Source organism: Cetorhinus maximus, chromosome 1 (genome assembly GCF_964194155.1).
Source record: "Cetorhinus maximus chromosome 1, sCetMax3.hap1.1, whole genome shotgun sequence".
NCBI classification, from domain to species: Eukaryota; Metazoa; Chordata; class Chondrichthyes; order Lamniformes; family Cetorhinidae; genus Cetorhinus; species Cetorhinus maximus.
This window is the reverse complement of record NC_135879.1, coordinates 55610333-55636050: the sequence shown is the minus strand read 5'-3', so window position 1 is coordinate 55636050 and position 25718 is coordinate 55610333.

Below are 25718 nucleotides of genomic sequence, written 5' to 3'. Positions count from 1 at the left end.
CTCGGAAGTGAGCGCACAGTAACGTTACACAGTGCTTGCAAGGCGCCGTGCATTAAGGTGAGGGCAGAGGCAAGTTATATCTTCCCGGCTGGCTGACAGTGCGGTACCGGGACAAGAGCTGCACTGCAGTTGAAGACAGTGCACAAGCACGTGCAGGGTAGGGGGAGGGAAGCTGCCATGCATTAGGGAAACCTTGTATAAAGTGACCATTCTTCCGCAGCAGAGACAGGTCAGATGCAGCCACATTGACATGCTTAGAGTCGGGCCTCTAGCTTATCTGCCCACCCAAGCAATGCAGAGGCATGAAAGTGCCACCAAACCATCTGGAGCTTTTCACCCCTTGGGCTCAGACTGCAAACTAATGAGCATTTTAGTGGACTGCAGAACAATTGGATGACTGGGCACGTTGTACAATCTCATTGTGAAAGCTGGCCATGGAGCAGTCACTGGTGGAGGCGCTCACAGCCCCTTGCAATGTCATCATCCCTGTTTGGACCAGCCTCACTGCTAACAGTGCAGTCATGCAGTGTGGGTTAGGAGAATGCCTGAGCTAAGAGCACAGCATGCAGTCCAGGGGTGAAGCTGCTACCTATCGGTCAGGTGGAGTGGGGCGGAGGTGGGTTCAGTTTTGGGCAGCCATGCAGCGCATTAAACTCTGGCCATCCAAGTGGTGGCCAGCACTCTCTGAGATGCATTAAAGGGCCTTCAGACTTAACCAAGAGAGGTTCTTAGTACACCCATGCTAACCCACGCATCTCTCTCTTTCATCCTGCAGGAGGAGTACATCAGGATCGAGGAGCCTGGTGACCTAGCTGTATGCCTCATGGCTTTCAAAGAGCAGAGACGAAGGAAGAGAGTGACAGAGGTGCCTGGCTGGGCAGAGGGAGGAGCAGCACCCTCAGGAAGAAGGGGTGGCTGGGGCTCCCGCACACGCCACTGAAGAGCCACAGCGAACCGTCACTGGTCGGCACCCAGCTAGAACCAGGGTCTATAAATGGCGCTTGTCATTCCTACAGGTGACTGAGAATCAGTGTCACCGAAGACTGCGCGTGTCCAGGGAACTGGTTGGTTACATCTGCCACTTGCTGCAGGATTTGGCACCACGGGGACATGGAGGGCATCCACTGCCACTGGCCCTGAAAGTGACCACGGTGGTCAATTTTTACACATGTGGCTCCTTTCAGGGACCCACAAGTGATGTGTGTGGGATATCGCAAGCCTCCACCCACAAATGCATCCAGGAAGTCATGGATGACATCTTCGCAAAGGCACACAACTTTGTGCATTTCGCCTGGGATCAGGGAAACCAGAATGCAAGAGCGCTGGGATTTACCCAGATCTCAGATTTCCCACAGGTGCAGGGTGCCATCGACTGCACTCAAGTGCTGTTCAGATCTCTGTGGCAACAAGTGGTCAACTAGCTCAGTTGCAAGGGCTTCCACCCGCTAAATGTTCAGCTGGTGTGCAACTAGCACAAATGCAAAGTGCAGGTCTGTGCACGGTTCCCAGGGAGTGTCTACAACTCCTACATTATCAGTAGGTCTCAGATCCCTGACATCTTCCAGGGTTCATAGATGCTGCAGGGTTGGCTCCTCAGGGACAAGGGCTACCCGCAGAGGACACGGCTGATGACACCCGAGCAGCGGCCCTGGACTACACCAGAGAGAAGGTATAATAATGCTCATGCTGCGCCTTGCACCTAGGTGGAACAAACCATTGGAATGTTGAAAATGAGCTTCTGGTGCCTAGACTGGTCTGGTGGAGCCTTGCAATATGGTCCACAGAGGGTGTCACGCATTGTCATCGCCTGCTGCACCCTTCACAACCTGGCACTGCAACAGGAAGAGGAGGTGGCTGAGGAGGAGATGGAGGAGCTGCACATCTCCTTCGATGAGGAGGATGTCGACAGGATAAGGGTGAGGAGGCCTTGAAGGCAAGTATGACGGTGATGAGGCCATCACACTGGCCAGACGAGGCAGGCGCGCTCGGGAGGCCCTCATTACTGATAGATTTGTGGAGAATGATGACAACATGCAGTGAGGGTGCACCACAGACCCTCACATTGCATCTGTGAATGTTTGACTCCAGTCTGGCTTATGGCAGTGCACATAGCCTCTGTGATAAGGCTCTTGTCATGGAGACGCAGTGGATGCCTATAGTCCCTACATTTCAGAAGGAAGATGATGACATGCAGTGGGGACACTCCACAGGTCCTCACATAGCTTATGTGAATGTCTGGCTCCTGTCGGGCTGATAGCACCTCGCTTGTACTCTGTGAACAGGGTCATTTCATGGCGATGCAGTGGAGAAACTTTAACTTCTCCTGATCCTATGGTATCCTTCATGAGCTGAACCCTTCAAGACCACACTGTTACTGGACACAGGTGCTGATGAGATGGAGGTCAGCCGCACCTCCAAAGTGCTGGGAGCTCACAGAGAGAATGACGGAACTCTGTGCCACCGACCCCGGACATTCTGGCAGCAATTATAAGCCCCATCGAGGTGCAGGCATGACTGATGTGACCAGTGACAGTGAAGGCTTACCATCAATTTGCTGGGGACATTGCACAAAGCACAGGGAAGAGGCTCTGGACTGAGATATATGCCTTTATCTTGTGCAGGTACCAAGCTTTCACTTCTGAGCGACATAAACACTGCTCATCAGAACAAGGAGCCGTAAGCAAGGAGACATTCTTGGGAGTTTATTAACAAAGTGAACATTATGTTAAAGTGATTAATACCCGTGCCCAGACTATGCAATTACATATTCTTAACCTTCCTGACCCTGCTGCTAGGTCTTGGTGCTCCCCCGACATCCACAGCGGAGGTGGAGGCAGCCTGCTGACTGCTATGCTCTCTCTGTGATGACCTTGTCGGGCATGCTCTGGAGGGTCAAGACTTTTAAGGCCCAGGCCTGCTTTCGGGGTCCTGCTGTATGGCAGTGTCTCTTGCAGAGCAGAAGCTGCTGGGGTAACAGGAAGAGGGGATTCAGATGGCTGGACATCCCCATAGTCACGTGGGTGGATGGCCTCAGAGTCTGTACCTGCTGATCCTTCTCCCTATGGGTGCCCGAGGGCTCCTGCCTGACTCCTTGAGGAGAAGGGGAAGCTGGAGTGAGATCGAGCTGCCCCGTACCCCTTTCATGTTGACACTGTTGGAGACCAACTATGGTGTCAGCGATTGAGTTCAGCCCGCACAGCAGTGCAGGAGCGATGCCCTAGACCAAGGTCTCCATGGTGGCCGCCATCCTACCAGTGTTTATCTTGGTGCGTTGGCATGCCGGCACTATCACCTCTGACTGAAGGTGGACGGACTCCTCCACTGTGCCTTGCAATCCAGGGAGTGCAGCGGACATCCCTTCCTGATGTTCTCGAGCTTTCCTTTGCAGCTCCAGCAACTGAGGTATGACTGAGTCCAGAGACTCGTCATGTGACTTGGACTCAACAGATTTCTGGTCTCCAGTAGTCCTTCGAGTGCTGGAAACCTGGGAAGACCTTGTCTCTACCTGCTGTGGATCAGACAGTGCAATGTGCTCACCAGATTGTGACCCCAAGGCTACTCTAAAATTTGTTCCCTCGAGGAGGGTGTGGGTAAGCTCTATGACAGGTTTTCAAGGAGGGTGCCTTCAGATTCATCTTCCGAGGTGTCTTCAAGGCTTGAGTTGAGGTCCTGGGTCGTGGAGTCCTTTCACTGTTTCCCAGATGTGCCTGCGAAAGCATAGAGAAATAATTAGTGCTTGGCAGTGGCCTGTGAAACAGGGCACATCACTCACAGGATGATTGTCTGATGGATGTTGCACTGCTGGATCCTCACTTGGTAGAGCACCGCGCTGACCTCACTGTCAGCACAGGAATGGTCCAGATCCTCGCCAGACAACTGGATGGCTCTATTTTCAAAGTCTGTGAGGACCTTGATATCAGGCATTCCTCCACCAGTCTGCAACCTCTCTCTCTCTTTTTTTGTGTGTCAGCTTGTCCTGCATGAATAGAGATGGAGAGAGTGTAAGCAGGATGCTTGCCAGGCCAGATGATAAGTATGCCTGGCATATATGGGTGGTGAGTGGTGTCATGGATGGGATGAGGACAATGAAGGTGAGTGTGAGAGGGTGAATGATGGTGACCCTTGAACTAGCAGTGAGGGCCCTGTGGATGTGTGATGGGTTTGTGAGTGTGTGAGTGAGAGTGATGAGAAGAATGACTTACCCTGGTGGAATGGAGGAGATCATTCATCCTCTTTTGGCACTGGGTGGCTGTCCTCTTTTGCAGGTCGTGAACTGGTGTGAAATTGGTTGGTCAGTTGAAAAGGAACTCATGGAAGTGTGCCTTGCTGATGATAATCATACCCGGGAAACTCAAAGGTGGAAACTGTTGTCCAATACAATCCTGACCTCCCCAGTGTGAATAAAGAACAGCTAATTGTGGAACTATATTTGGCATAATGTCATACATGCTGAAGGGGCCTTCTTCTGATTGTGTAAGCAGTATCTTTGTGGTGTTGATTATTTAAAATAAAATTTACCTCTTTATTTGGAGGAACATTTGTCTGTTAATTCATGTTTAATTTTCATTGATTCTGATCCGTGTGAAAGTAAAAGTTACAAAAAGAGAAACCTTGTTGGTAATTTCTTCATTTGGGGGGTCCTTTAATAAATGTGTTTATTTTGGTTTACAGTTCCCCCACGGGGATTGAAACAGCTATAATTCATGTCTGCCAGCTCACAGTTCCTTCAGGCATCATGCAAGAGCTAGAGGAGGAGCAAGAGGAGGTTGAACATTCTAATAATGCACCGTCACATGACTCCGAGCCCCAGCTCAGGTACACACACTGGGTGGGGCCTCCAGGGCAGGTAGCTGGGCTGTTCAAATGTGATCCATACATCACACGTGAGTGGTAGCAGGTGTAGGAGACAGGGACAGCAGTGGAGAGTCCCCTTTGGTGGGTGCAAGGTGATGTGGGATCACCATTAGAGTCTGCACATGGAGATACCCTGAAGGAAGTGATGTCACATCTCACATGACCCAAGAACATTGTGAGTGTAGAATAAGAGATATGTAAACTTGCTCCTGTACTCGTATACTTATAACATTTGATGTTAACGTTTCAGATCAATGACCTTTTATCAGCTGTTCTGAGAGAACTGGCTAAAATTGATTGGGTAAAGAGACCCAAAGTTAGGGTGGTAAATAAACAGTGGGAAACATTTAAGGATATTCCATTGAGAAACAAAAGATTAGTGAGGAAGATCCATTTGTGTCTTATTTGGGAAGTTAAGTTTAGTGTTAGATTAAAAGAAGAGGTTGATAATGTTGCAAAGAATAGTAATAAGCTTAAGGATTGGGCAATTCTTAGGAATCGGCAAAGGGTGACCAAAAGGCTGATGAAAAGGGAAAGGATAAAATATGAGGATAAACCAGCCAGGATTGTAAAAACTAATTACAAGAGCTGTTGCAAGTATATAAAAAAATGACAGTAGCAAAAGTAAACATTGGTCCCTGTTGTATATTTTATATATCAGAGCTATGCAGAGATGACACTAGTTTCTGTGTATAACAGGTTATATTCATAGTGCTTTAAAATGCCTGCATCATGCTTACAGCTCTAACTTCCAGCTACTTCTACACTTTGTTTACTTTCCACACCCAGGCTTAACCAATCAAGCACATGAGCATCAATAGGAAACAGACTCTCGTAATCAAACAGAACAATTGAACACTACAGTCCCTAGAAGCAGAGACAGGAGAAATTGTCATGCAGAATAAGGAAATGGAAGGGGCGTTGACAAAATATTTTATCTTCGTAGTAGAAGACACAATTTGCTTGCCAGAAATAGAGGGTACCCTAGGGGCTAATAAGAGTAAGGAACTTAGGTAATTAATATCAGCAAATAAATCCTATGAAATTGCAAGAAATGAAGTGACAGTTCTGTGACCTCATTGGCACTTGGTAAAATATTGCTAATAAACAAAAGCCAGCACTGATTTAGAACATAAGAAATAGGAGCAGGAGTAGACCATACAGCCCCTTGAGCCTGATCTGCTATTCAACATGATCCTGACTGAAATTCTGGCTCAACTCCACTTTCAAACCTGCTGCCCATATCCTTTGATCCCTGAGAGACCAAAAACCTGTTTCTCTCAGCCTTAAATGTATTTGGGGACAGAGGATCCACAACCCCCTGGGGTAGAGAATTTAAAGATTCACAACCCTTTGAGTGAAGAAATTTCTCCTCACCTCAGTCCTAAATAATCGATCCCTTATCCTGAGACTGCGCTGCCGTGTTTTAGATACATCAGCAGCGAGGGAAACAACCTCTCAGTGTTTACTCTGTCAAGCCTCTTCAGAATCTTGCACGTTTCAATGAGATCACCTCTTATTCTTCTAAAACTCCAGAGAGTTTACTCAACCTCTCATCATAGGACAGCTTTCTCATTCCAGGAACCAATCTAGTAAACTTTTGCTGCACCACCTCCAATGTAAATGTATCCTTCCTTAAATATGGAGACTAAAACTGTACTAAATACTCCAGGGGGAGAACTTATGGCTCAGTGAGCAGGGGCAGGGCCCGCTCGCCGAGGTGTAAAATGACGCGGGGTGACATTGGGCGTTCGTCCCGATGTCACCGCGCATCATTTAGATTTTCTGGCTGCGATCTTCTGACCGAGCTGGCTGCGCGCCTGCCGAACTGTCAAAGGCATGTTAAGGCCATTAATTAACTAATTAAGGCGATTGAAAAAGCTACCCATCCAACCTTAAGGTTGGCGGGCATGCGAAGGGCCCAGGCGGCCTTCGCATTTTTCATGGAACCTTGTTTCAGGAAGGATTTATAAATGAAATACATTTTTTCGTTAAAGTTCATTGACATGTCACAGCTCATGTGACACTGTCACATGAGGAGACATGTCTTAAACATTTTTTTTCTTTATTAAAATTTTTAAAACTTAAAACTTATCTCACAGAGGTGCTTCAGGAAGATTTCTGCGCTCTTTCGCATGTATGTGTGAAAGAGCCCACTCCTGACTTAGGGAACCCCCCCCGCCCGCCCCAAGCCCGCACAGGGACCGCACAGTGCTTAATTGGCCCACCCACTTAAAATGGTGGCACGGACCTGATCGGGGTCACCAATCGGGTCTGCGCCTGCCCGTGCCTACCCCCGCACAACCCCCCCAGCAGGGGGACAATTCTCTCTCAGGTGTCATCTCATCAAAGCCCTATAGAATTGTAGCAAGGCCTATTATCCCTTGCAATAAAAGCCAAAATGAGACTTGCCTTCTGAGTTACTTGCTGTAACTTCATGCTAACTTTTCACATTGCTTGTACGATACACCCAAGTCTCTCTGAACATTAATATTTAAAAGTTCACGGCAGAATAATGGGGAGGATTAATGAAACCCTGACTACTAACTATGGCTAAATATGTCCATTTATATAGTTTCTCTACGGTTTACATGATTTTCTGTCGTGGTGAGAGATTGGATAAATTCTGCAAAACATTCTCACCAATTGTTATTAAAAACTTCTAATTTTGGATCATGGTTCCGATCTGTGGAATTAAATTGTCCTTGTTACTTCCCTATTTTTCCTGAAATACAGGAACCCCTTTACAGCAACAACTAACCTCAAGGAGGTAAGCAAAGGTTTGACCTGATCTGTTGGTTGTTGGATGGCTTATATCTGTCATAGCATGCTGATTTTAATGTTGGCAAGCATGTAGTCCTGTGTTGTATCTTCACCAGATTGACACCTCATTTTCAGCCTGGTGCTGCTCCTGGCATACTCTCCTGCACTCCACATTGAACCAGGGTTGATCTCCTTGCTTGATGCTAATGGTAGAGTGGGGGATACGCTGGCCTTGAGATTGGAGATATCATTCATTCAGCATTGGCTATTAGAGTGAGGTTAATGAGGAGCAGAGGTAGTGTGATCATTATCCCGCTTCTCACGTGTATCCTGAAATGGCTTACCAATAAATTGCAGACCATTATCTGCAATGATCTCCCCGGACACACCAAATGAACTAAAATAGCACTTAGAGTGTGCATGATAGTTGTGCTTGACACATTGTGCAATTGCCAAATAACGAGGTACTTTGTAAAGTAGTCGATGATGATGACATCAGTGCCATGGACATGAAAGAGGTTGGATGTGACTTTGGACCAAGGATGGGTAGGAACCTCATGTGGAATCAATGGTTCCTTGTGCTGACTTGGCATATGCTCTTGACATGCTTCACACTTCTTGACGATTACTTCAATGTCATTGTTCATACCAGGCTAATAGACTGTCTCTCTTGTGAGTTTTCTTATCCGATCTATGCCCATGTGTAAGTGATGAAGTTGTGAAGATTGTCACAAAGATTCTAGTATGATGACCTGCCTACGTTTAAAAAATGACTCCCCCGGAGATTCCCAGCTCATCCCAATAATGCCAAAATAATCTCAAGTGTTCATGGACATGCTGAATTGAATCAGGCCATCCTTCAATAATGGTTTTCCATAGTTTCTAGAGTGTGGAATCTTTGGCCATTTCTTTTTGTAGCGGCTGGCATTTGCATTGCACAAAATGTGTCAGGTCATTTGACAGACTTGCATTCTCCTGCAAGCATAATGTCACAGCTCCCTTAAACCTGCCAATTTTGTCAAAACATTCTGGAAATTTTGATGTTAGGTTGTGAACTGTGACATGAGAATATAATAATTTTCTCAATATTATTGTGATTTATTCTAAAAGTGAGTTAATAGTGGGGTTTGGATAGCTTCCCTGTGTACATGTCTGTGTGCATGGGATTTAATTGAATTGGAGACAGTTGGTCTGGAGGCTTTGAGTCATCAAAAAGAAGCTAGGTTTGAAATGCTAAATACGTAAACATAGGTGAAGTTTTAGAGTGTAAGGTGTAAGGAAAATTTGCATTTTTAGGTAAACCAGATTAGTTTTAAGATGTTACACCTAGCCAGAAGAAGCTAAGCCAAACAGTGTGTTTAATTTCCCCAAAGGTTACTGATAAAAATTAGTACTGTGAAAAGATTTATATTATGAGAAAGGTAATGGAATTTGCATTAAAAAAGGAGAAACATGGAAAAGGGAGATGAGGCTATGTGTCAGAGGAGAAGGCATTCTAAGATCTAACATAAGTGTGAAAAGCCTCTAGCCTCTGTATACCAAGTTGCTGTCTACAGGAACTGAAGCTGAGAAAACTCAATTTGAATTCTACTGTCCAGGATATCATGTTGCTTTATTTCACTTGAGAAGATAGCTAAACAGATGAAATGGCCAAAAGAAAACTGGACATTGTTGTTACAATCTAGGTTGGTGGGTGGAGCACATGAGTTTTATGTTTCATTGTCAGAAGAAATTTCAGTGGATTATGATGTGGTAAAAAAAGGCAATTTTGTGTGCATATGAGTTGGTTCCTGGGGCATACAGGCAGAAATTTAGGAATATGAGAAACAACCTGGGCAAACTTATATTGAGTTTAAGGGAGTAAAACAAAGTAACTTTGACCAGTCGATACAGGCATTAAAGATAGAGGCAACATATGCAGCCCTTAGAGAAGTTATTCTTTTGGAAGAATTTAAAGATTCCCTTCGGTAGTGAGAATTCATGAGGAGGAACAGAGGGTTAAAACGATAAGACAAGCAGCAGAGATAGCTGATGATAATAGCTTATGAGTCAGTTCATAGAGCTAAACCTTTTTTCATCACCATTTTAAATCAAAGAAGGATAGAAAGTGGGAAGACAAAAGGAAGGTGGGTAGTCGGAGAAGAGAAGGATTAGGTGGAAATTCCCAGGAAGTTTTCTTTCAGAATAAAAAGGAAGGTGCTGAGGGTAGAAGTGTCACTCAAAAATTGAGGTGTTTTCATTGTAATAAAGTTAGGCATACGGAAACAGTGTGTTGGGAATTACAGGGAAAATCTGTTGGGATATTGGGATGCAGAAGGGTTCTGTAAGTAAAAGTACTGTGGGTTCTGAGGTTCAGGTACAGGAAAAGCCAGTGGTTTGTGTACAGGTAAAACAGGAAAAATCAGTGACAGGTAAAGAAGTAGGAATGTGTTCACAATTTCCCCAAGGGAGTTCTGAGGAGCAGGTTGCAGAAATGTTTAAAGATTTTGTAGGTGAAGGGGAAATCTTTCCATGTGCACAGGGTGGAGTAGGTAAAGATGTTAAAATTTTAATAGACGCAGGGGCTAGTCAATCTTTAATGTTGTGGGACAGTGATATTTGTTGTTCAGAAGAAGTATTGCAGGAACCGATGATAGTAAATGAGGTTCATGGAGATGCTAAACCTATTCCATTGTGAAAGGTAAATTTAAAGAGTAAGTGGAAAACAGATGAGGTGATTGTTGGAGTAGTGGAAAATTGCCGATTGCACAGATTTAATTTATTTTAGGTAATGAGGTCACATATGTGGGTGATGCCTATGGTAATTGAGCAGCCTGTAGAGGTGCTTTCACGAGAAGTGTTGCAGAAAGAGCATCCTGGATTGTTTCCAGATTGTGTGATAATAAGATCACAGGTTGAAACAGGAAGAACAGGAAGTTAAAAGTCAGGGAGAAGGTGTGGAAGTGCAATTAGCTGACACTGTTTTTGATAAGATTGTTCAGGAAGAAAGAATAGAGGATAATACGGCTGAGGTATTTAGCTCAAGGCAGTTGGTAGAGTTACAGAAACAGGATACGGAAATAAAACTGTTATATCAGACAGCTTACTTGGAAACAGAGGTAGAATGTATTCCAGAATTTTATTACCTTAAGGGTAATATGTTAATGAGAAAGTGGTGGCCATATCATGTTTCAGCAGATGAAAACTGGAGGGAAGTGCATCAGATCATTATATCATTTGGATATAAAAATAAGATTCTGAGAATAGCTCATAACATTCCAATGGGGGGACATTTAGCAATTAGAAAGACACAGGCGAAAATACAAAAACATTTTTATTGACCAGGGTTGCACAGAGGTGTAGTCAAATTCTGTAGAACACGTCACACATGTCAGGTGATAGGGAAACCACAAGCAGTGATTAAGCCGGCACCTTTAATTCCAATTCCAGCTTTGAATAACCTTTCACTAGGGTCATGATTGATTGTGTAGGGCCCCTCCCTAAGACTAAAAGTGGAAATCAGTACTTACTGACAATAATGGATGTGTCTACAAGGTTTCCTGAAGTGATACCTTTGAGAAATATTACAACAAAGAGAATTATGGAAGAGCTGACTAAACTTTTTACAAGACATGGTTTATCAAAATAAATACAATCAGATCAGAACTCAAATTTCATGTCATAGCTGTTTAAGGAAATAATGAACAGTTCGGGGAATAAACAGTTTAAGTCAACAACTTATCATCCTGAATCACAGGGGCTTTAGAAAGATGGCATCAAATTTTAAAAACCATGTTGAGGCTGTATAGTCAGGACAATCCATAGGATTGGGATAGAAGAATTCCATTCTTGTTATTTGCTATTAGAGATGCTCCTAATGCATCGACTGGGTTTAGTCCTTTCGAACTGGTTTATGGTCATGAAGTAAGGGGACCACTAAAATTGATTCATGAGAAATTGGTGGGTCAAAATTCGGAAGCTATTCTCCTGGATTATGTATCAGACTTCAGAGAAAGATTGGACAGGGCATGTCATGGCTTGGGAACATTTAAAGATATCACAGCGAGTGATGAAAATGAAGACAGGCAGGAAAGCTACAGCTCATAATTTTGCTGCCGGGGAAAACATGCTAATTTTGTTATCAGTACTGGGTGACTCATTAAAGGCAAGGTTTAAGGACTTTATAGATTGAAAAGAAACTGAATGAAGTAAATTATTTAATAAATACTCCAGATAGAAGAAAGAAGCAGAGGGTGTGTCATATAAATATGCTTAAAAAATACCTTGACAGGGAAGTGGACCAAAAGGAGGTATTAATGGTGCTAGATAAGGAGAAAGGGGTAGAAATGAAAGATTATGAAATTATTTTTCCTCTATCAAATTAGATAATGAAGGGGTACTTGAAAATTTAAATGTAATATTGAGTTACCTTCCAGACAAGTGTCAAAGTGATTTGGAGAAGCTATTGCAGTCACACAAAGCTATTTGTGGGAATAAGATGAGGAGGACAAATTTAACTATACATGATGTGTGTGTAGAAGTTTCATCTTCCATAAGGCAACATCCTTATAGATTAAATCTGGCAAAGTTATTGCAAGTACAGAAAGAAATTGAATTCATGCTTCAAAATGATATCACTGAGTCTAGCTGCAGTAACTGGAGTTCACCTATTGTGCTGGTACCAAAACCGGGTGGAACAAAGACTGTGAGTGGACTATTGAAAGGTGAATGCAGTGACAAAAGCGGATTCATATCCTATACCACTGTTGGAAGATTGCATTGAGAAAGTGGGACAATCAAAATTTATTACAAAGATTGACTTGTTGAGAGCACATTGGCAAGTACCATTATCAGAGAGAGCAAAGGAGATATCAGCTTTTGTGATGCCAGATGGACTGTATCAGTTTAAAGTCATGTCATTGGTATGAAAAATGCACCTGCAACATTTCAAAGACCGACAAACTAATTGCAGGATTGAGCAATTGTGCTGATTATATTGACAACTTGATAGTTTTCAGTCAAATGTGGAAGGAGCATTTACAACATCTGGAAGAATTATTTTGTCAATGACAAGGAGCTAATTTGGTGATGAACTTGGCTGACCACCACTGCCACCGCCTCCCATGCCGGCTTGGTGATGTTGCTGTCCCTCCTGCGGCCAGAGCTGGGGTCGAGGGCATTATGGCAGGCCTCCAAGGTGTCCAAAAAACATTCCAGGGCCTGCCACTGAATCAGGGGGCTGCAGTCTTCTTGCCTTCAGGGCCATGTCTTCTGTGCAGCAGTCCTGGACTGGAAGCACTGAGAGGCGTGCATGCAGCTGCACTTTGAATATGGCACCTGCCATGAGGAAGTGGCGAGGTGATGGCCTGGCAGGTGAATTGGGAGCCATGGCCTGTCTCAATCCTAAGCGATCCTGGTTGTGGAATTTGTTTCAATGATTGTGCCTTCCTCCTGTTTGCCTTGGATCCATACTCTCTCCCTGGGCTTCAGCACTGTTAACTCACATGCTCTAAGTCTGTGATTGAACTTCTGAACCTGGTTGCTTCTCTGTTCATCCTCATGCTCTTTTACCCTCTCATGGTCGTTCATGGTGATATTGGGTTTGAGTTTTTTGCTAGACATGGAAGTTGTGTTCTCAATCTCCTACCCATTAATAACTCTGATGGTGAGAAACCATTTTTTGTAGTGGTGAGGTTCGACAACTTAGAAGAACTAGATTAAGGTCTTCATTTTTCTTCAGTAAATCTTTGACAGTTAATACCCCTCTCTCAGATTCCCTAGTTGCTTGAGGATAGTGGCCATACAAAGCCATATTCGTTTGCGAAATTGTGGAATAGCTCATTAGCAAATTGTGGCCCATTGTCGGATACCATGATGCCTGGGATGGCATGTGTTTCATAAATTCTTTTGAGGGATTGAATGACTGCTTCTGCTGTGAAACTATGCAATCTGTTAACTTCAATCCACCATGAGTAGTAATCCATGACAATAAGAAAGGTTTTCCCCTATATTCAAATAAGTCCATTCCCAGGTGCTTCCACAGCCTTGATAGAAAAGTAGAAGGTAATAGTGTTTTTTTTTATTCCTAGCCTTTTGCAACACAAGGCAGTTAGAAATCATTCATTCTACAGAGCGAGTAATGCCTGGCCACCAGACTGGTCTTGCACAATGTTTTGCTATTCCAAGATGACCTTCGTGAAGTCTTTGAAGAATATCAAGCAGAAGTGTCCTCGGTATGACTATTCTCTCATTGAAGCCTAGTAAGTCATCAATGATAGTGAGTTGCTTGCACTGTTCAAAGTACTGCCACAGTATTGGATTAGTGGGGATATAGTCTGGCCATCCTTCCAGACAATATTCTCGGACTTGGAGACACTCTTCATCTCATTGCTGAGATTGTTTTATTTCCTGCAACCTTTTTGCAGTAGCTGTTAAGTGCTGAGTGATTAAAGATGTAACTGCTTCAACTTCTTTAAAGAGGTGTAAATCGTCTTGTATGATTCTTTCTAATGGTATTCATGACAATCTATCTGCCATTGTTTGATACACCATTTTCCCATACTCTGTGATGGAGTTATATCTCATCAATCTTAGGCCGAACCACTGGATTCTGGGCAGCATCTTCACTATTTTTTTCATGTTCAGAAGGGTGACTATTGGTTTAATGTCTGTTTAAATTTTGAAACACAATCCCATAACATAGTCTGAAAAGTTTTTGCATGCCCACATTGCTGCCAATGCTTATTTTTCTATTGTGGCGTGTCATTGTTCTGTTTCTGTTAGTGACCTAGAGGCATAGTAGACTGGTCTACACTCGCCGTCTCTGCACTTGAAATAAAACTGCCCCCAGACCTGTTGACGATTCATCTGCTGCTGCTATGCTCGGTAATTCTGGATCATAATGTGCCAAGATTTCAGAAGAGGTTAAAGGCTGTTTACTCTTTTCAAAAGCATTTTGCTGGTCCACATTCCAGCACCACTGTTGACCCTGTCTCAACAGCTGTCTCAAGGGCTCATTGACCTCTGCTAAATTTGGTAGGAACTTGCCCACTTGGTTAACCATCCCAAGGAATCTTTGAAGCTCAGTTATGTTCCTTGGATGTGAAAATTCCCTGAATACTTTCAGTTTTTGTGGATCAACTTGTGATTCAAGTAGCTTGTTCTATGTCACCTAGAAAATTGGTCATAGGTTTGGCAAACTCACATTTTTCATTCAATGTTAGGCCTGCATCATGTAAGACTTTTAGGGCTGCTCTGACTCTGTGGTCATGCTCTTCTCTCATGGAGACATGTATAAGTATAAAAACAAAAAACTGCGGATGCTGGAAATCCAAAACAAAAACAGAATTACCTGGAAAAACTCAGCAGATCTGGCAGCATCGGCGGAGAAGAAAAGAGTTGACGTTTCGAGTCCTCATGACCCTTCAACAGAAGGGTCATGAGGACTCAAAACGTCAACTCTTTTCTTCTCCGCCAATGCTGCCAGACCTGCTGAGTTTTTCCAGGTAATTCCATGTATAAGTATGTTGTTCATATAGCATATTACTCCTTCCATGCCTTCTAGAGGGTGAGACATTGTTCTCTGGAAAATTTCTGGAGCGGATGCTATTCCAATTGTGGTCAACAATCTGGATTCTTTGTCCACAGGTAACTTAAAATCCACTATTCGCATCCAGTTTGGTAAATAACATGTTCTTTGTTAGTTGGCGAAGCTCTCATCCACTGAAGCCATTGGTTGGATCTCACATTCGACTGATTTGTTTAGTTGAGTTAAATCCATGCAGACTCTTGTAGAGTTATTTGGTTTTGAGATCGTAACCATTTGTGAACACCGTTTTGTCTGTTTCATGAATGATGAGATAACCCCTTGCTGCTGCATCTTTTCAATTTCACCCTTGACTTTGACCAAGAGTGGGTGAGGGAATTTCCTCAGTGTTAAGATGCAAATTGGTTTAGCAACAGCTCATAGGGTGATATGGTACTCGGTCTTTAACTCCCCTAGCCCTGTCAGCACTTTTGGAAATTCATTTTAAAATGTACTGCCGTCGTTCTTATCAGCAACTTGGTCCACTTTATACATTAATTTCAGTTTTAGGCATGCCTTTCTGTTTAGTAGAGAGTGCTTGATTTTGGATGACTTTGAGAGGTTCAAGGGTTTCTAAGTCTTTATATTTCAGCTTTAGCATGAGTTGGCATTTGAAGTTGTCCCACCAGGACCTTGTAATTTGATAGATGAAGGTTACGATGTAATCTGTTTGAGCCATTTGACGTCATCTGAGAAAACAGAAACCCCTGCTACTGTCTATAGTTTAAAGTCTGTGGGATGTCCATCCACTTTGTGTTTAATACTCCAATGCTTGCTTTCAGATCGTTTACCTCCCCCAGGAAGTTAGTTCCTTTGCTTGTGGTTCTTCCACTTCTTGTATGTGGCTCTATTTTGACATTTTCTCCCTCTTTTTACAGGTTGCCCGCATTTTCGAGTGGCGAACAGTTCTGAAATGGTCCATTTTCCACAGTTGTGGCACTCTGCCCCCTGCTGGGCATTCTTCTAACATCTGAGGCTTGCTGCCCACCACTCAGAAGACTTTTCAAAATTGGCGCGCTTTTCCCTGTTTTGGCGGGCTTAGGTTTTGGCGCACTTTCACTTTTATGGCCTAAAACTGAATGGCTCACTCGATCTTCTGCACGGGACCTCTGTTTCCTTGTGAACAAACACCCATTTCTGTTTCCTGGGTTTTGTTTGCTTCTCAATCTGCACTGCTTTTACTAGTGTTAAATCCTCTCTTGTCTGTAAGAGACGTGATAATGCTTCATCTTGTACCCTGACTACGATTCTGTTGTGAATCAGCTCATCCTTAAAGTTTCTGTAATCGCAGTTCCCTGCCAGCCTATAGAGATCATCAATGAACGAATCCATACTTTCGCCTGGTTTTGCTTTCTTCTATTAAATTTAGCTCTTGCTGTTATTAAATTCTAACGGATGCTGAAGTAAGAGTTGAAAGCTTGCAGAACTCCTTCATAAGAATTTGAAATCTCATCAACCCTTGTCGTCAGTGATAGATCCTACCGTATAAAGTAGTGAACTGACCTCGTATTTCTGATCATTCTTGTGTAATCCTGAACCTTGTGAACCTTTTTCTCCCATTGTCTTGGTTTTGGGCCTGTTGCAAGCCTTCTGCACTCTGAAATGGTTCTGAAAATGGTAAATTCTGTGCTTCTACTGAGCCCTGGAATTGTTCCTGCTTCTGTGCTGCTGCTTGCAGCTTTGGGCCTGTGCTCACTGCTGTCCAGTCTCTGGGTCTGTGTCTCAGCTTGTATCTGCTGCTCCGGCGATGATCCGATGTCTTGGTAAGTCTTTATTTTTTTCTTTTGTCCTTCCTTCGATGGTCTCTTTTTCGTCACTCCTATTTCTTCTTTTTAAGGTCTGCTGGGTTTTTTATTTGCTGCCACCATGTTTTGTTGTGTGGTCTGGATTTAGACGGGTCTTTTGGGGATTTTCTATTCTCCCAGAGGATGCTGTTCGAGTCTGTAGTTTCTCAAAACCACTATAGTTTATTTACAGCAAGTATTTACAAATTTGGAACTCTACATGAGGTTGGTGCTTGTCCTGCTTCCAGACCTCTCAGCTATGTGATCTGACATCATTATTACATCAGCATCATGCATGCTTCTGATGTTAACCCATTGTTGGGACCATTTCCACGTCCTGATCTCACATAGGTTTTAATTGTGCCAACAGTGGGGACCTTCTGGGAGGTGGCCAATTAAGGACAGTGGGTGGGTTCCCAAGGCAGGAGGCCTAATCAGAGGGCCCATTGCACTGGACGATGGCAACCACACTGGGAGAGGTGGGGGCGGCACTGAACCGGTAGTGGAGCACGAGGAGATGGAGGATCTTCCGCAAGCCTGCTGAAGGTCTGGGTGGAAGCGTCCCAGATTTGCACTAAGTGCAGTATTGGCCAAGAACAAAAATGTTTTACCAATCAGCCGCAATGGCAGCTTTTCACGCCGTAGCATCCCAATCCCACCTCATTAGTCATGCATTCCCAGGAAGCATGCCGTTTGAGAGTGGGCAGGCTTTTATTCGCCTGCCATGCCATCACCACGCTGTTTCCTCAGGAGGGGCACCATATTCAAAGTGCAGCCGCGTGCACACCTCTTAGTGCTTCCAGCCCAGGACTGCTGCACAGAAGACATGGCCCTGGAAGGCAAGAAGACTGCAGATCCCCGATTTAGTGACGCATCCCTGCAATGCCTTTTGGACGCCATGGAGGTCCGCCGTGATGTCCTCTACCCCCGCTTTGACTGCAGGAGGGGCAGTAACATCACCAATATGGCTTGGGAGTCGGTGGCAGCGGTGGTCAGTACCAATGTCCTGCAAAAGACGACAGCCAACCAGTGCCGAAAGAGGATGAATGGTTTCCTCCATTCCACCAGGGTAAGTCACTCCTCTCATCACCCTCAACTCACACACTCACAAACCAATCACACATCTACAGGGATCCCACTCACTACCAGTCCAAGGGGCATCATCATTCACACACACCTTCATTGTCCCCATCCTGTCCATAGCACCACTCACCAACCGCACATGCCAGGCATACTTATCATCTGGCCTGGCATGCATTCTGCTTGGACTGTATCTGCATTCAGGCAGGACAAGGTGGCACACAACAAGAGGGAATGGTCGCAGACTGGTGGAGGAATGCCTGACATCAAGGTTCTCAGAGACTTTGAAAATAGAGTCATCCAGCTGGCTGGTGAAGATCTGGACCGTTCCTGTGCTGACGGTGAGGTCAGTGGTGTTTAACCAAGTAAGGATCCAGCAGTGCAACATCCATCATACAACCATGCTGTGAGTGATGTGTCCTGTTTCACAGGCCACTGCCATGGTCACACTTTCAGGCTTCTGTGTTGCTTGAGTGCGCAGATAATCTAGAGGCCTGACTCCAAGCGTGTCAATGTGGCTGCGTCTGAACTGTCTCAGCTGCAGAGGAATAGTCACTTTATACAAGGTTTCCCTAATGCGTGGCCGCTCCCCTCCCCCGCCCCACGTGCTTGTGCACTATCAACAACCGGAGTGCTTCTCTTACCCTCCACCCAACTCGTCTCAACCGCAGTGCTGCCCTTGCCCTCCCCCCACCAAGTTGCCTCAACCACAGGGTAGCCCTATTCCCAGCGCCGCACTGTCAGTCAGCTGGGAAAAAGTAACTTACCTGTGCCCTTGCCTGGACACGCAACGCCTCAACATTGAGGTCCAACAGGCGACCCTCACGAGCGCCGCACAACGTTACTGTGTACTCACCTCCGAGTTCCCCTCGAAATGCAGCTCACCCAGGTGCACACCTTATAACTGTTGTGAAACACATTGTTGTGCAATCATGCCGCATGCTTGGATGGTCCAGTGTGGGGGAATGATTCCAGCAAACTGGGTTTATAATGATATGTAGATGTTTCACATTGAAGTTCCTGAGGTCCAGTGGTGGGAAACGCAGCCCGCCATTAATGGGTGGAGTGGACGTTTCTAAACGTGTTTCATGACAGCATGAAACTGATTTTTGGCCCTCCTGCCATATTGTCCACTCAAACCTGCCATGATACCCGATGCCAATGGGAGTGGACAATTCCATCCTTAAACTTGAAGAATGCCTGAACCTCTTAAGGCCATCAGTGTGGAGGGAAACCTCTCCACTGGAATGGTCATGGCCCAGGCTGCATGTGATACAGGCCAGTTAGATGAGGGACTGCTGGCCCTCCCACTTATCTCCATGAGGCCGCCTCTCCAAGTGAGCAGGAGAAATTTTTTAATGAGCAGGCATGTTGACCCTGGCCCTCTAAGCAACATTGCATTCCTTTTTCTGAGTGCCAAAATGAGACAGATTTTACCCCATAGCCACTTGCTGAGCAGGAAATATGGATCATGAAAAATTAAGGAACCCTCATTCCACTGAGCAGGCAATTGCTTTCCCCAATCAACTGTAAAAACTTAAAACCCCTTTATCTACCCCAGTTACCTTATCTATGGCTCCCAACTCTCCCAAATTAACAAGCTCAGTAAGATTTTGACATCCTACATCTTCATCCTCCAGCACCCACCCACCGCACCCCCCCACTCCGCCAAAACCCACCAGGATAGCTGTTACATCCTTGTGCACTCTTAATATGAATGCATCTTCCGCCCTTCCCCTTTCCATATTTTTGACTACCGGTTCCCTTTTGCTCTCTCTTCCCTTTCTCTTCCCATCCCCTCCTGAACCAGCCTTCTTCCTCCTCTTCCATTGTCTTCTTCCTCCTTGGTCTCCTTCTCCTCTGCTATCCATTTCCTCTCTCCCTCTCATGACAACTGTTCCCTCCAATTTGCCTCCTCTTCTCCTCCACCCCCAAATTTGTTCCATTATCATCTACCTTCTAATATTTCATAACCTGAAAAATTCAACTTTGTCTTGACTACCTGTGTTTAACATAGGAGATTGATCAGATATATATGAAATTCTGCACATGGGCCTAGAAATTGGTGGTGGTCTACAGGTGCATGACATGTCGTGTGCAGCTAAATGTGGCCATCGGAAGGACTGTGTCAAATTGGTCCACATGTTTTATGAGGATAATACTGGAGAGCTTCACAAACCAATCATGGGTATAGAGCCAACTCACTGGAAGGGCAGCAAGATCAGAGTGCTGAGACCTTGGCTGAGGTTGTCAGTTGGGCTCAGGGGTGGGGTGTAATGGTTGGAAATGATATAATGGGGTAAGGAGTAGCCAACAGCTACATTTGGGGTGGGATTGAGGAGAAACTTTGACCCTCAGCAGCTCTCTTCCTGTCTCCTTCTCCAATCACTCATGATTTCTTTCAATTCTAATGTGTCTCCTACTCTCTCATCTTTCCACTACCTGTTCCTCTTTCCATATGCCCTCTACTTTATACTTTTAAAAAACATACTTGCAGGTTCCCACAAATGGGAAAGTCAGGGCAAACAAAACCAGAGCTCTGTGGTGCTGAAAGGCATAGCGAGTAAGATGGAGAGAAAGGGGAGGCAGAAAGTAGGAAACTATAGACCAGTTAGCTTAACGTCTGTCGTTGGGAAATTGTTGGAATCCATTATTAAGGAAGTAGTAATGGGGCATTTGGAAAGTCAAAATGCAATCCATCAGAGTCAGCAAGGTTTTATGAAGAGTAAATCATGTTTGACTAATTTGCTAGAGTTCTTTGAAGATATGACAAGCAAAGTGGATAATGGGGATCCTGTAGATGTAGTATATCTGGACTTCCAGAAGGCCTTTGATAAGGTGCCGCACAAAAGATTAATACACAAGATAAGATCACATGGAGTTAGAGGTAATATATTAGCTTAGATAGAGGATTGGCTAACCAACAGAAAGCAGAGAGTTGGGATAAATGGGTCTTTTTCTGGATGGCAAGCTGTAACTAGTGGGGTGCCACAGGGTTCAGTCCTTGGGCCCCAACTATTTACAATCTACATTAATGACTTGGATTCAGGGATAGAAGGTACTATAGCTAAATTTTCAGATGACACCAAAATAGGTGGGAGAGTAAATTGCAATGAAGAAATAAGACATTTATAAATGGATATGGACAGGTTAGGTGAATGGGCCAAAATTTGGCAGATGGAGTTTAACGTGGATAAGTATGAGGTTATCCATTTTGGTAGGAAGAATAAATTATTATTATTATTTAAATGGAGAGAAACTTCAGAATGCTTCAGTGTAGAGGGATCTGGGTGTCCTCGTGCATGAATCGCTGAAAGCTAGCATGCAGGTACAGCAGGTAATAAGGAAGGCAAATGGAATTTTGGCATTTATTGCTAAAGGAATAGAGTATAAAAATAGGGAAGTGTTGTTGCAACTGTACAAGGCATTGGTGAGACTGCACCTGGAGTACTGTGCACAGTTTTGGTCCCCTTACTTGAGAAAGGATGTAGTTGAACTGGAGGCGGTTCAGAGGTGGTTCACTAGATTGATTCCAGAGTAACGGGGCTTGTCTTATGAGGATAGATTGAGCAGTTTAGGCCTATACTCGCTAGAGTTTAGAAGGATGAGAGGAGATCTAATTGAGGTATATAAGATGCTAAAGGGGATAGACAAAGTAGACGTGGAGTGGATGTTTCCCCTTCTGGGGCATTTTAGAACATAGTTTTAGGCTAAGGGATGGTAGATTTAAATCAGAGATGAGGAGGAATTACTTTTCTCAAAGGGTCATGAATCTGGAATTCACTATCTCAGAGTGCAGTGGATGCTGGGACGCTGAATAAATTTAAGGAGGAGATAGACAGATTTTTAATTAGTAATGGGTTGAAAGGTTATGGGGAGAGGGTGGGAAATTGGAGTTGAGGCCGAAATGAGATCAGCCATGATCGTAATGAATGGCGGGGCAGGCTCGAGGGGCTGAATTGCTTACTCCTGCTCCCAGTTCTTATGTTCTTATATAACAGCTGTCAAGTTGATAATATAACTGAAAACTTGGCTAAATATAGAAAGTTCAGAAGGGAAGTGAAAAATATAAATAAGAGAGATAGAGCCTGAATTTTCATTCCTGAGTCGGGTATGCAGAGTCGGGAGGTTTCCCAACTCCCCAAACCCAACTCGGGGGGAAACTTCCCTAAAAAGCTGGATTTTTGTTCTGGGTGCGGGGAGGCAGGGTGTTAACTGGAGTCAGGCCAGCTGCCCCCAGAAACAATATGGAGGTAGCCACAGGGGCTCTTGAGTGCCAAGGCGGGCTGTTTAAAAGGCCCGCCTCAGTGCTCTGGCACTTCATCCCCGTTATAATTAAAACAATTAGGTCCTCTAGTCCTCACCTCTCAGCCCCATACATTCACTGCCCCCATCCATGCCAACCAATGCTTACCTCATGACCCCCACCCAACTTCCATTGCTCCCTCATACCCTCCATGCCAATGCACCACCCCACACTCATCCCCAGAGCCCTTTATAGCTCCTATGCCAACTTAATTCTAACCCATGCCAACTCATCCACCACCCTTTTCCCTCACAGTCCTACTCCTGTTCCCAGTTCATATGTTTACATATATGCCCTCAATGTAAATTCACCCAGTATCCACCATGGGCAGACCTCAAGAGCCATGTTGAGATGAAATAAAAAAAAGTTCTAAGTATCTGTTACAAACTTCACTATATTAAAAATAACCCTCTCATTGATAAAAGCCCATTCAATACATTTAAATTCCTCTAAGTACTTAATCCCTTATAACAAACATTTATATTCATAGCCTCACATCAAAGACCACTAATCCCTTTATAAACACTTGGAGCTGTTAATCAAACTGTGAACTTACAGTCCCACCACTGTGATAATGATAGGTTGTGGAAGCAATCATACAGTACTAATACCATAATGGCAACCCTCAGGCTTATGTCAACAAACATGTATTGAAATTGCAACCACTGATTTTTCTTCAACTGAGAGACACAGCAGGCTGTTTTTTTTCAAAGCTTAAAGAGCTGGGGATTTAAATAACTTGACATCTTGGCAGTCCATAGACCTTATTAACCTTTTATGTACATTTGTATCCCAAGAGGGTCCCTGAACTCTGAAAAAGAGTACCTGACCTCTCCAAAAGGGTAGCTGATCTCTCCAAAGAACTCTGGTTTGGATACATAGGTTTAGACCTTTTCCTCAAATTCATAAAGCCCACGAGTCTTATTTCAGAAACTTAAGGGACTAAAATTGCTTCAGAGTCAAGGCACCCGCACTTTTAAATGTGCCACTGTCTTCATGAACAATGGATGTGTGAAATACATTGGGGGGATTGGGGGGTGGGGGGGGCGTCGGACATCAGGTGGGGGCTGTTGGACATCGGGTGGGTGGGGGGGGTGTCAGACATCGGGCTGGGGAGAGGGTGTCGGCATCGGGTGGTAGGGAGGGGGAATGGACATCAGCATGATGTTGGTGGTTGGGCGGGTGGTCTGGTCGGGTCGGGAGGACGGGGGAGGGGGTGTTCTGTTCACATCGGGGGGGGAGGATTGGTACTGTTAGCAGGGGGTGCGGTCAGGCTGGTGGGGGCTTGGGCCTGCGGGAGGTGGGGGCTCAAGATTTCTGGGGTGGTGGGGGGTTGGGTTGGGTTGGGAGGAATCCCATGGGAATTCAGGGGCAGGGTGTGGAGTACCGTGTCGGGGCAAGTAGTTGGGCGGGGTTTGGGGAGATCCCTGTGGGGTCAGGGGTGTGGGGGGAGGCAGTCTGTGTCTTTATGATAGTTACGCAGGAGTTTGAGGATGTTTTAATAATTCTAACTTTTTCTGAGTAACTAATTGTGTAACACAGCTGGAACCATCTGAAGTTTGTGATTTAAATCCTGTTGTGTAAGCCCTTTGAAGTTCTAAGAGGGGTTACCCAGTGCATCTTTGGGGTTGCCTCCAAATCCGATGCTAGGGAGCTCGGAAGTTATGGCCCATTGTCAATCCATTGTTATCCATGGCAGTTAGATGGGAGGAAGCATTATTTTAAGAGCTTATAGCAGCATTTTGTAATAACAACAGCTTGTGTTTCCATACTGCCTTTAGCATTGTAAAATCTCCCAATGTGCTTCACAGGAGTGTTAATCAAACAAATTTTGACACTGACCCACAGAAGGTAGGGTAAAAGCTTGGTCAAATAAGTAGGCTTTAAGGAGTATATTAAAGGAGGAAAAAGATGCCAGGCGGCAAGAGGTTTAGGGAGGGAATTTTAGAATTTAGGGCCTAGGTACTGAAGATACAGCCACTAATGGTGGAATGATTAAAATCGGGAATGTGCAGTAGGCTAGAATTGGAGGAGCACAGGTATCTTGGAGGATTTTAGGGCTGGAGATGGTTACAGAGAAAGGGAACGGTGAGGCCATGGAAGGATCTGAAAACAATGATATGAACTTTAAAATGCATATAATATTTTTTATCAATAACATTTTCTTTTCCTGTCAGCTGATCACATTAGAATTTTGGTTTGGTAACATAATGCCCCAAATCACCATCTTTCTGCTACACACTGTAGTGCGACACAAAAACACTGGCAGCATGACAGTGGTTATAGAAGATACTAACTGGAATGGTAACATTCCTTTGAGATGCCTCCAAAAATAAGCTCGATGTTGGAATGTGTCCCAGGTTACTGTATAATTTTGGGTTCAGGTGCTAAACAAATCGCTCAAGCTTTCCTTTCCTGGTTTATGATATGATCTTAAATGTGTTACAGCCTGTTACATACTCATAACTATTGTTTATTCTCTATCGTATCTAAAATCAAAATATAATCTGTTGGATCTAGTTTTACCATGACCTCATGTTTAGCTCAGTTCAGAAGTTTAAAAATTTATAAAATATTTTTCATTGTAGTGGTAGATGTACTATTTGATGGATAAATTCAACAGCTCCCCAAAGAGGGCACTGGGATTGTGATGCAGGGTCAATCTGTGCCCATTGTTTCAGATGCAGGCAGCATGCCAACATCCTTATTAAGGGCAATTAGGGATGGCCAACAGAATGCTGACCTTACCAGCGATGTTCACATTGCATCAAAGAATTTTAAAAATCAGCAATATTGCAGTGTCCAGCCAAAACTAAGCACTCAACACTAAGTTGAGTGGCTGCATGCCTCGACAAGGGCCTCAAAATTGTGAGAGGCTAGCATTAGTTAAAGGTAACTGCAATACTTAAAACCTGCCTGCATCTTTTAAAGTGGAAGTGCATTGTGGCTGGAGCAGGCATTAGAAGTCATTCTACAACTAAGTCTGACCTGGAAAACAATCAGTATTGGTGCAACATGGGAGAGATCGAACTCCAAGATTTTCTGGTGCTGCAGTGGAGGCTGTGCTCGAGGAGGTCAGATGAGGAAAGATCTAATTTATCCATAGAGGACCAGTAGGCTCTCCAGAAAAACTCTCAGAATGCAGTGGGACCAGATAACCATGGTGGACAATACCAGGAGTCAAGCCCCAAACACTTGAATGCAGTGCCACAAGAAGGTCAATGAACTTACACGAGTGGTAAAGGTCTGTGAATGCATCTTCAATTGCCATAGCCCATCAATTACAGCACCTGCAAGCCTCACCCTCATCTCACAAGCTTGCACAAACTGCCAGCTCTACACCCATGACAGCCATATCACCCAAATA